Source organism: Thermobia domestica, chromosome 7, assembly GCF_964235325.1.
Source record: "Thermobia domestica chromosome 7, izTheDome1.hap1.1, whole genome shotgun sequence".
Classification (NCBI taxonomy): Eukaryota; Metazoa; Arthropoda; class Insecta; order Zygentoma; family Lepismatidae; genus Thermobia; species Thermobia domestica.
Genome location: NC_137460.1, coordinates 244,364,971 through 244,378,113, shown reverse-complemented (window position 1 = coordinate 244,378,113; position 13,143 = coordinate 244,364,971).

Here is a 13,143-nt window from a genome sequence, read left to right as displayed (position 1 = left end):
ACCAAAAAAAAAAGAGTGCAAGTGTTCATAGTGTACATAAAAATCTACTTCTTCATAGTCAAGAAGAAAGTACAGGTCTCCACTACCAAGAAGAGAATCTAGTTGTCCAGAGTCTGCATAAGGACCTATTTCATAGTCAACAAGAAAGTATAGGTCTCCACTACCAAGAAGAAAGTAGAGTTGTCCAGAGTTAAATAAGGATAAACTTCTTCATTGTCAAGAGGAAAGTAGAGATCTCCATTACCAAGAAGAGAATCCAGTTGTCCAGAGTCTACATAAGGATCTACTTCGTCATACTCAAGAAGAAAGTACAAATATCCATTACGAAAAAGGGAGTTCAGTTCTCCAGAGCTCAAATAAGGATCCATGTCTTCACAGTCAAGAAGAAATTACAGGTCTCCGTTACCAAGAAGACAGTTCAGTTGTCCAGAACCTGCAGAAGAGTCCAGTTCGGCAGAATCGACAGGAAAATCCCGTTGCCTTAAATGAAGATTCAGCACGAAACCATACAAGGAATAATAATAAAAAAGTATACAGGTGTAAAAAAAACGACTTTTGTTTCTATTGTGAAACTCTTGTGAAACAGTTTGCTCGCCACATAATGCGGAATCACAAATACGAAATAGATGTCGAACAAATAATGTCCAAACCCAAAAACAGCAAAGAGAGGAGACAATTAATATCTAGTCTTAGAAAGAAAGGCAATTACCTCAATAGTGATTTAGGTGAGGTAAAACCTCTGAAAGAATCATTAGACGGCTCATCCAACGTTTTACCTTGTTCTTATTGTTCAGAATTTTATTCACGACGACAGTTATGGCGACATAGAAAAAGTTGCCCACAGAAACCAGAAAATAAAAGTAACCATATACTCTAGGCGAAGCACAGAATTATTTGGTTAAAGCAATGAAAGTTGATGAAATGTCACTCGCGGCTAAGAAAGATGGTTTGATATTCTCTTTTGGTACTCGATATTTAAAAACTCACAGACAGAGACATCAAGTGAATGTTACATCCAGAAAATTGCGGGCGTTATCAAAATTGTTAATTGAAATGAAGAAAAAAATCCAAAAATAAAAAGATCTGCTACAGGCCTTACGACCCTATCATTTCGATACTATAGTTGAAGCTGTCAAATAAGCAGCAAAATACAATGATGTAGAAGGCAAATTCAATGCTCTTACTTATGCAATGGATGTCAGAACGTGTCTGAAAGAGTGCTGTGAAATAGGAATATCACACATATATAGGAAAGCCAATAATATGGATGGACGAACAGCTAGTCAGATCGAAAGTTATTCACGTACCATGATTCTTCTAATAAATTCCAACTGGAAATATGAAATATCACACCAAGCTGCGAATGACCTACATGTTAACAGAATGAATAAAATCACAATTATACCTTTGGCAAGTGGCATAAAAAAAGTTTAAGGAATTTCTTCAAGAACAAGGAAAGAACGCAGCTCAGGAAATGATTGATGACCCTGAAAATGAAACAGCATATAGAACTTTACTTGAAACAGTGTACTGCAGAGTTCTTCTGTTGTGTAGGAAAAGAGGGGGGGATTAAGTAGGTTAACAGTGAAGCTTTATCAGAATGCGAACAGAAATCGAAGTTTTGAAGAATTTGCTGAAACAATCAAGCCCGGTGAGATGACACTATTTAAAAAAAAATTAAGAGTAGTTATTTAAGGCAAAACAAGGTAATACCAGTATTGTTCAGCTTTGATGTTCAAGAACATATTGATCTTTTAATCAAGTTAAAGAAAAACATCAATGAGAGTAATTCCAACCTTTTCTGTAATCTGAAGACAAATAATTCACTAGTAGGATATAAAATACTATCAAAACATGCAAAAAATGCTAAATTACAAAATCCTGATGCCATCACAAGAAGAAGATTGAGGAAACATTTAACAACAATAAGCCAGATCTTGTCTATGACTGAACAGGATATAGAGCAACTGGCTACTTTCATGGGCCACACCAGTGGTACCCACAGGAAGGAATATCGACTGCCTGATCATATATTTCAAACGGCAAATTGAGCAAATTGCTTTTAATGATGGAACCAATTTTAGAGGTAAAACTCTCGATGAAGTAGATGTAGATATAGAGGAAAATTTGCTAGAGAAAAATACAACTCTTGAAGATAATTCGGATAGTTCCGAAGATAAAATGAAACCAAATCAAATCTTTGAGTTTTGTGTCCCACGCTTAGGCTAAAGGAGACGGTGATGATGAGTAATGAATGAAATGGTGGAATGAAGAAAGTGGGAGGAAACGGGAGAACCCCGAGAAAACCCACGCACACGGTGTTTGTCTACCACAAAGTTCACTTGGTGGGGGCTGAGATCGAACCCGGGACCCCAAGCACCAGAGGTGAACGCTCTACTACTGAGCCACCGCGGCCCCCAGTTCTGAAGATGACTCAAATGAGAAAGCAGATGATGTGTTACAAGATTTGATTGAAAATTAAGAAGACAATATCCGATCAGTGACTAGTGAAAGTCTGAAGAAAACCAAACAGATCAAGACAAGTTCCATGAATACAAAAAGACTCGACTACCCAACTTGGACCACTGAACAAAAAGAGACAGTAATTGATTTCTTCAAAAGTCACATTTCAAAGAAGTCTCCAAGAAGGTCCGAGTACGAAGACCTTATTGCTTAACACCCACCCTATGGTCTTGAAGCACGAGAATTGGAACGATACAAAACTGTTAAATTAAGAAGTATTCTGCCAAGAGTTTTAAAATGTGAAAAAGTGAGTGTTTGTGCTGAAAGTATTAGGGAACAATTTAAATTATGTAAACGTATCAGATAATATTTCCATTTAATAAAAATTGGTTACTTATCAATTCATCTCGTAAATGAATGAATGAATGAATGGGGGTTAATGGGGACGTCAGCAACGAGGCTATATGTCCCCGTCACGATGAACAACGTTGCTCAGGACTGCAAGATTAAAAATGAATTACACGTTAAAACGAAGACAGTGCAAAGGAACGAGAGTGCTGCTAAAAGAATAAGAAATGGAAAAAAAGCAAAAGTGTAAGATAAAAGAATAAATAAGATAAAAAGATAACAATAACAATATACAAAAATAAACTTAAAAGAAGTGACAAAATATAAAAATTTAGCAGCAATAAAACAAGGACAACAGACTAAAAACAGCTCAGAGAACGTGAGCAACGCCAATAGCATGAACAAACTCAAGGACCCGGCAAACAACATCACTATCATCCCCCAAAGCACGGGTAAGAACAGAAGGCAGTCCATAACGTTCTCTGAGATCTGAGTATTCAGGACATTCCACAAGAATGTGCTGAATACTCAGGGGATCTATACACTCTTCACAATACGGACGGTTCAACCTCCGTAGCAAGTAACTATGCGTCAGATGAGAGTGTCCGATACGCAAACGCGCCAGGAGCACTTCATCTCGACGACGAGCGGACGAGGACGAACGCCACTCACCTAGGAGTGGTTTGACTGCATGCAATTTATTCTCAATGGCCTGGTCCCAATCGGCTTGCCAGTGAGAGCGCATCAAGATGTGAAAATAGGAACGAGGATCGGAGCGAGGAAGGCTATCCTCCAGTGCAACCCCGGCCAAGGCGGCGTTCTTGGCGGCTGTATCAGCAAGTTCGTTTCCCCGGATGCCGACATGGCCCGGCACCCAGCAGACAACGACGACACAACCCTGTTGCTGGAATTGATCGCATCTCACAAGAATGTCCTGCACGAGAGAGTGCATACTAAAGGCATTCTGTGTACTCAGAACCACGCTCTGAGAATCGGTGCAAACAAGCACACGACGTAATGAAAGCGTGAGAGCATGGTCCAAGGCAAGCTTAAGTGCAGTCAATTCGGCAGTGAACACGGAACACATTGAATTCTGAGCTGCCCTCGTCCGTGACAAAGGCACAGCCTACAGAATCCCCATCCTTAGAACCGTCCGTATAGAACACACGAAAATCGGGGTACTGATCTAACAGTGCGGCAAACTCTTGCTGGTACACCTGGGAACTAGTTTGCTGTTTCGAATGCAGAGACAAACGTAAATCATGCCGAGGTAGACGGAGCAGCCATGGTGGAATAGCACAAAAGCGAACCAACGAAAGAGAGGGCCACACGAAATCGTCGGCAAGAAGGCACTCGCACGCACGGATGTACCATGGACGTGTAGAGCGAGGACGTGCAGCATAGCGCTCGTATATCCGACCACCACGGAGACATGGTCTACACGGGTGGTCTGGAACACAACGCACATGCGCAGAATAATTAAGGAGTAGTCTACTGCGACGATATACTAACGAAGGTTCATTGGCTTCAGCATACAGGCTGGTGACGGGACTTGTGCGGTAGGCGCCAGTAGCAATACGAATACCCAGGTGATGCACTGTGTCAAGTTGTCGTAACAGAGAAGCACGAGCAGAACCATAGACAATACAGCCATAGTCTAACTTGGACCGAATTAGACTACGGTACAAACGAAGTAGAACAGTACGATCAGCACCCCACGTGCGGTGGGAAAGGACACGAAGGAGATTCAGAGCTCGAAGACAAGAATATTTAAGATTCCGTACATGTGGTGCCCACGACAAGCGACGGTCAAAAACCAGACCCAAGAAACGGACGGTATCAACGAATGACAAACGGGTGCCATCGAGGTACAAGTCCGGGTCAACAACGCACGTACGCTGCCGGCAAAAGTGAATACATTGGGATTTGTCGGTGGAAAAGCGAAATCCAGTCTCATTCGACCAGCGAACGAGACGATTGAGAGTCAGTTGAAGCTGTCGAGTAATGCCGCGAAGGTTGCGGGAGCGACAGAAAATGACAAGATCGTCAACATAAAGCAGACCAGACACAGAAGCCTGGATCTGCGAAAAAACGCTGTTGACTGCGACAGCAAACAACGTGACACTAAGAACACTGCCTTGTGGAACACCATTTTCTTGTACAAAGCGCTCTGAGAGAGTAGAGCCCACACGCACTCTAAAGTGTCGCTCGTGAAGAAAATTCGAAATAAAGTGGGCCATATGCCCACGAAGATCCCAGTCGTATAATTGTTTTAGGATTCCGTAACGCCAGGTGGTGTCATACGCCTTCTCTAAGTCGAAAAATATAGCAACAAGATGTTCGCCGTGGAGAAAGGCGTCTTGAATTTCACCCTCAAGATAAGCAAGATTGTCGGTAGTTGAGCGGAAACGACGAAATCCACTTTGAAATTTGCTCAAAAAGGAATGCGATTCCAAATACCACACCAGGCGCTTGTTGACCATTCGCTCTAGCAGCTTACAGACACAGCTCGTGAGAGCAATCGGTCTGTAGCTCGTGGGGCTAGTTGCGGCTTTCCCTGGTTTTAAGATGGGAAGAACCAGTGCCTCACACCAAGCAGGTGGAAAAAACTCCTCAACCCAGAGGCAATTATACAGCTGCAATAATGCAAGCTGAGAATCGCGGGAGAGGTTGCGCAACATATCATAGGAAACACGGTCAAGCCCGGGAGCAGTATTGGACGATTCGCGGAGAGCAGAATCGAACTCAACGAGCGTGAAAGGAGCGTTATAGTCCTCACTGTTGGCAGTACGGAAATTTAACGGGTTTCGCTCCAGCTGACGACGGGAACGAGCAAAGGCTGGTGGGTAGTGGTCTGACTCAGAGATAGTGGCAAAATGGTGGCCCAGTATATTAGCGATCTCTGAGGGATTGGTCTCTAGAACACCATGCATTGTTAAGGCTGGAACAAGAAGTAAAGAAGCGGATCCGTTTAGGGAGCGAACCCGACGCCACACAGTCGACATAGGTGTGCGACTACTAAGGGACGAAACGTAATTCTTCCAGCTTTGGCGCTTCGAAAGCTTTACCAGATGTCGAGCACGAGCACGTAGAATGCGGAACTGCTGAAGATTTTCTTCTGTAGGGTGACGATTAAAAGTGGCAAGAGCGCGCCGACGGGCCTGTAGAGCCTCACGGATTTCCGCAGACCACCAAGGAACACGCCGGCGGCAAACGGCGCCACCGCATTCTGGAATGGAACCATGAGCAGCGTCAAGAACAGTCTGCTCAAAAGCCGCAGCCACAACAGCTACAGGGAGATCAGCACGACAATGAAACTCACTGAGCTCACGGAATTTACGCCAGTCAGCACGCTTCAGATTGAAGCGGCGGAGAGAAAAAGAAGGGGGAACAGGGAGACCTTCAATAAACAACGGGAAGTGATCACTGCCACAAAGATCAGGATGCACTCTCCATGTCAATGAGGTCAAGAGACCAGCACTGCACATGGAGAGGTCGATACAAGAATATGTGCCATGGGCAGTGGAGAAATGAGTAGGACTGCCATCATTAAGGATAAGCAAGCCACTCTCCTCAAGAAATTCGGTGACCTCGCGGCCACGACCGTCAGTACGGACAGAACCCCATAGACGGTGATAGGCATTAAGGTCTCCTACAAGCAAGACTGGCGGCTCAAGCTGATGGAAGAGCTGAAGCAGATCGGCGGTGGTAAAGGCTTCAGATTGAGGAACGTACAATGAACAAACTGTAAGCGGGCGAGAAAAGTGTACGCGCACCGCAACGGCTTGCAGTCTGGATACAATGTGAATTTGCTGGGAATAAACAGAATCGGAGGCACAGACTGCCACGCCGCCAGCAGCATGGGCAGCGTCTGGCTTATCACATCGATACATTGTATACCCAGAAAGAAGAAAAGACTGGGTAGACTTAAAATGGGTTTCCTGCAAGCAGATAAGTACAGGCTAGTGGTCAGTGATCAGTCGGGTTAATTCCTCACGGTGACCACAGAAGCCATTGAGGTTCCATTGAAGAAGCGCCATACTGGAAAAGATTAACGTTTGAGGCGAACTTTCCCACGGGGTCCAATAACAGCCCACTCGGAGTCCATAAGTTCGTCCTCTACCATATCAGACTTGAGCGAAACGGCAGGAGGCTTACGAACTGGCGTAGATTTTGTTCTCTTGGGAGTGAGAACAGTCTCGTTGAGCCGACGAATATGTTGGCTAAGTTTCAGTCCGGCGATATAAGGTGATCGGCGATGGGCCGGAGTACGCCGAAGAGCACTAACAGAAACACGTGGGGTTCGGGGAAGTTCGCTTGTCGTTGCAACTGGGGTCTTCGTGTCACAGCTATTCTCTGAGACCGAGTCTGTCTGGGTGGAAACGTCAGATGTCTGGGTGGCTACAGATTTTCGAGAACTAGCTGCAACAGTAGCGAATGGAACAGAAAGCGAAGAAGGGACGCTTTCTTTCAGACGACGCTTAGCGTCAGCAGCAGAAATCTTCTCAACAACCATGAGTTCTCGAATACGCTTCTCGCGCTGAAAGGCTGGACAGTCCCGAGACCAAGCTGAATGCTCACCCTTGCAGTTGACACAGAAGGGCTTGGCTGCGTTGCAGGGATCCGCACCATGACTACCCTGGCCACAAATCGCACAAAGAGCAGCACTCGCATTACACGAGGTGCTGGTGTGCCCATAATGTTGACATTTAAAGCAGCGCAAGGGACTAGGAATATAGGGCCGAACTTTCAAACGATAGTATCCAGCCGTGACGTACTCTGGAAGCGTGGGCAAACTGAAAGTAAGAATCAGGGACTGCGTGGCGACGAGTTCACCTGACTTCTTACTTTTGATTCGAGCTACATCGATAACGTGTTGGTCCGCTAACTCTGACTTAATTTCCTCTTCGGTTGCATTGAGGAGATCCCAACACGATATTACCCCTTTAGAAACGTTCAGCATACGATGTGGTTCGACTGACACGTTCACTGGTCCAATAGATGTTAACTTAAGTAGCTTCGCCGTTTGCCTCTCATCTGTCGTTTCCACCAATAAAGTGCCATTACGCAACTTCTTCATATCTTTAACCTGTCCGGCGTGGTAGGTGATAACTTTATGAATAACAAAAGGGGACAAGCCCTTAATAGCACTCGGACGGTTTGCATCAGAATTGGCACTATCAACGTCTTTATCTTTAATTACAAGGTATCGGACAACAGGGGTCGCGATACTTGTCTTTTCCACTACGTCAGTTTCACATTGTTTCGGCTTCTTCCGTGAGGGAGAGGCCGGATCTGATTTTATAGTTTTAGTACCCATAAAAGTTTAATTTTAAAGAACATTTATAAAGGGAAAAAAGGGTGTGAGGTCACACCGGGGCGTTAATAGGGGAACTAACGCTACCCCCTGGCCATCCCTTCAGCACGCCCAACACCTTAGGATCAGCGTGGGGCCGACGCGGTCAAGGGGAATGGAAGTGCAAAAACCATTCCCGTCGACAAAAACGCGTGGCCCCGGAAAAAAGGAGTGAAACAAAACAAAAGAAAAGAAACCTGGCAAACAAAAGGATAGGCCCCCACCAACCCAGGAAAAACAAAACAAAAGGTGCGGATTTTTTTGGGTTTTGATTTTTTTTGTTTTTTATATTATTTTGAGTTTTGCATTTTTTTTTTATATTTTGAAAGACTCAACACGCCGGACATCAGAAACACTGGACGCAGACAACAGTAGGCCGGGTGGGTGCACGTCCTCCCCAAGTGGAGGAAGACGTCCACTAGACCTGCCTCTTCCCGACTCCCACCAACCACCCGCGAGTCCGGTAGCGGTATTAGCGGCTGAGAGGGCGTGCAATGATATGAAGAGGAGGGGTGATACATGAATGAAAGATGAAGCCGCCCTCTCAGCTCCACCCCCTCCCCGACGATGACGGTCCGCTACATGGAGGGGGAATTCATCTCGTAAAGAAACTAAATATTTTCCATTCGTATCAAAACATTCTAGTTCCGTTCTCAATGGCGAGGTTAGAAGGTTAAATACGGATAGGAAAAATATGGTGAAAGTATAAATACATACTACTAAATATCATTCATAACATGGAGATAAAACAAGAACACGTGAAAACAGTTAGAAAACAACTGGCAAAGTAGACCAACAGAAGAGAACGAATAAAATTGAGGATGGCGCGGTGCTTGTTACGTCAGTGTTGCCGAGTAACGTAAATACGACGTAGTCTTCAGTTTTGTTCCTTCTCTCCAGTTGCTTTGGCCTACTTCGCCAGTTGGTTATAAAACCTAATATGTTTCTACGTATGTCCATGTTATATATGTTGTTTACGGTTATGGCTGTTATTCTTTCACCATATTTTCCTTTCCGTATTTATCATTGTAACTTTGCCACTGAACGAAACTAGTTTGTGTTCCGATACTGTGGAGAATAGTTAGTTTCCTTACATTGATAAGTAACCAATCTTTTATTTATCACTGGACAAACGTACGATTTTCCACCCGTTCTTTTCTCAGAAAGTGAGAAATGTTCTTAGAAGCTTATGCAATTTTTCTCATTGCTGATAACAAATCTCGAGATCGGGGTAGTACCTGTGATTTATTATTATTACTATTTATCATTACATCATATTTGCTATGTGTATCACCGATACTTTATCTAGCATAGGTTTTATATCGCAACTTCGCGAGAAAAGTGACAACTCAAAACAATTTAAAACCAAAAGTCGCTTGCTTTGTGAGAAAAGTAACAACTAGTGATGAACCTTACAACGGAGTTGCTTTGCATTTAATATAACGTAATCTATATTTAACTATATGTAATAATTATTATATTAATAATAAGTGACCATGAATATGTGAGATATTAAAAGCTTACACTTCTTTTATTTCAAACGATGACTACTAGAAACCATTACATCACAAATATATGTCAAATATATTTCTTCGTGACATCAACTATATATCTTCACGACAACCACCCTTATGAATAATGCTCTTTTTTTCTTGACAACCTAATCAACAAACTGTTTCTTTTTCAATATACATATTTCTGCTCAATTATTGCGCCTCTGATCATATTCATAAAACAAGTACAGATTGATAATATTACATCATTGTGATCGTATGATCGTATCGTTATAACCTGACAGTTCTTTTCTAATCATCTTATGACTGTGCACCATTCATTCCGATCACCGTGAGTTTAAGCTGTAGCAGTGGTAACTCAGCGTGAGGAACTCAGACCAGCAGCCCTCGATCGTATTTTCGTGGCAGGGCATTTGACGGTCTTCGCCATAATACACCAACAGCAAACCAGTTGGAGGCTGTATGTGAAAAGTAGTTGCTTTCTACGGTCGAAACTGTTACATAATTTATCAATGTTCTTTTTATACAGAAATAACAATTCACGAAATATTTGCATCCATTTTTATTCTTTTACAATTATTATGCCATTTCTTCATGTTTGATCCAGCCGGTGGTTTAGGGAAAAAGTGTCTGAAGCTAACCTTACAAAAAGCTGTGCGTCCCGTTGAATCAAAGCTCGTTTAGGAAAGTAATAAAAATTCAGCAATAATAGTAATAATAAAAGATGATTTTATGAAATGTAAGTATTTTAAATAGAGCTTTTTTATATTTCCGAATGGCGTACGGCTTCTTCATCTTGTCGTCGAGATGAAGTGCTCCTGGCGCGTCTGCGTATCGGACACCCTCATCTGACGAATAGTTATTTGTTGCGTGGATTAGACCGTCCGTATTGTGAGGAGTGTAGTCCCCCTGAGTATTCAGCACATTCTTGCCAACTTGAAGATGGCAGCCATGATAAGCATATCCTCAAATAGATGTCTCTTTCCTTCTGGTGTCCGTTAATGTGTTTTTTTTATCCCTTTATTCATTTTATAAATAAAATGAAATTTTCAAACTTGACAAACATTGTTATGGCTTATTCTGATCAATCAGGTTTTTAGCCACTGCGGCCGCCTTTATGGACTGAAGCACTTTAAATTATGTTTACGCTCGTTTCTTGATATTCCACACTTCTCTGTCAAGTTTGGGAAAGAAGAATTTGGCATCGATAGATTTACTAGTAAGGCCCTTCGCAGGCTCTGACACTTCGTGTGTCGAAGACGCCCGACAGACTGTGTCGTCGCGTCGCTGATATTCGACACACACACCCGCGACACGACAGACACTAGATCTCACTTCACGTGTACCAGGAATGTGACACTTTTCTTTAGTCAGAACAATGCACTTTATATAGTATGTAATATGCAACTTTTAAATTGCCGTAATACTTAACAATCTTTTATATTCTTTAACGACAAAGTGCAAGTACATCCATAAGGAGTACGTATGTAGCCAAGAGTTGGCAGTCCCTTTTGAGGTGTGGACTAAATCCGGGGCCTAGTCAGTATATTGCTAAATCCGCCACTGACTACATGAGGTATTACCTTCATACTTCTCGGCATCTCCTTACAAATTTCATTATGGAGTGGCACGAGGCATCAGTGTTATGCCTAACTGCCTATAAAACGTTATTTTTCATATCATTGGCCTGGGGGATCGGAGTTTGTGAATGTGTAAAATATATTTGAGAATATCTGGTCATTCGTGCTATTTTTAAAATCTAAATTGAAATAGTAAAGTGAACCGATAAACAATGTAGTTTTATGTTGGCATTTCCACCAAACAGTTCATTGGCTTGAAAGAGAGAACAGAATAACAACGTCCGGTGTACTTAGCGATACGATTCTTCTCTTTTGATGGAATATCTATGAATCCACTATGCAATGCACAACACTTTTCCCCATACTTTTCTCTTTTCAATTCTGTTGCTATTGGAATCACTGCTGGAGTTCCATATACTAGGTTGTACCTGAGTTTTTGCAATGAAAGCATCTGTATCGAAAGCTTGTATTGAGCTCATCTTTCTGAATGAGTAATGTCTTTGCTGAAAAGATAAATTGTTGCTCTGTTGCACGTCTTCGACACACGAAGTGTCGTGTGCGAAGGGTCTAAGAGAAGAAAACTATGAAATATTAATACGGAACCTTCTTGAAAAATTCCGAGGCACAAGGATGAAATATGTACTTTAAAATTCATCCACTGTCTGCATTTCCATTTGAGTTACCTCTCTGAAATATTAGCTGCTATAAGCAACGAAAAAGTGAGCGTTTTCACCACAACACTTTGCAGATGGAAAAACGTTATAAAGGGAACTGGGACCCGTCTATGATGAGAGGTCGCTCTTAGTTCCTCCATAGAGAGTACTCCACAACACAGAAACGGGAAAATTTTCGAGACTGCTTTTGTCGTTAATCATTCTTCTTGACAAAGCTCCGGGGATAAACTGACAAACTTATCATACGCGTTCCTTAGGATCTCAATACAAGAGAAATGTTTTTCTGTGACTTTGGTCGGAAATAGTTACGGAGAAAGAGCTAACTAAAAGTAATTACTAGAATTGGTCAGTTCTCATACCCTTTTGTTATCCCTATCTCCGTGGCTCGTTTGCGTTTTCGTGATGTGAACACAGTTGATTCTGATTTACGATTATTATATCATTAAAATATAATTGAGGTAAGTTTTGGTGATTAATATACGTATAAACAATGTATCTCAAATATGAAGTCACTGAGTTTTGAAAGAATAGCGTAAGGAAAGAACAGTAGGAAATGTCAATAAAACATCAGGTAAAAGATTATCGTGTATCACTGACGAGGGAACCTATTCAACTGTAACTCTGACTTCGAGTGAAGACTATGGCCGTTGGATATCTTGTCCCAAAAGAACATAACACGAAAAGGGATACTTCCTCGATCGCAACCCTTGCGGAGATATAAACGTGAAGAGTTACATTTTCAGCTCCCTACTATGAATTACAAAGTCAGATTCCGGGCCAGATTTTTTGGAAACGGTCGAGTAAGGAAACTCAGCAAATACATATCAAATTAGTGTGGGGAGATCAGCACCTTTTGAATGAAAAATTTGTGTCCCTGGGGCACTCGCATGGTCCCAGGCGGGGTCCAACTCAAAATTTGCAAGTGGAACCGAGGGTCAAATAGCATATTGTATGAAAACTATTGTTAAATAAAAAAAAGATAGAAGAAATTTCAACTCTCTACGATAACCCTGTGCAAACGGGCAACTGGTCAAAATGTCAATACAACCTACATTAGAATATGTATGGCCACGCTTCTAAGTCCGGTAAGTTGTGACAATAACAAAACAGAAAAACACGTTTAGAAGTGCAAGGTATTGCAGTAAAGCAAAACGAGAAACATGATGGTAAAAACGAAAAGGAGTAACCTTGAAACTGTGAGGAAACTT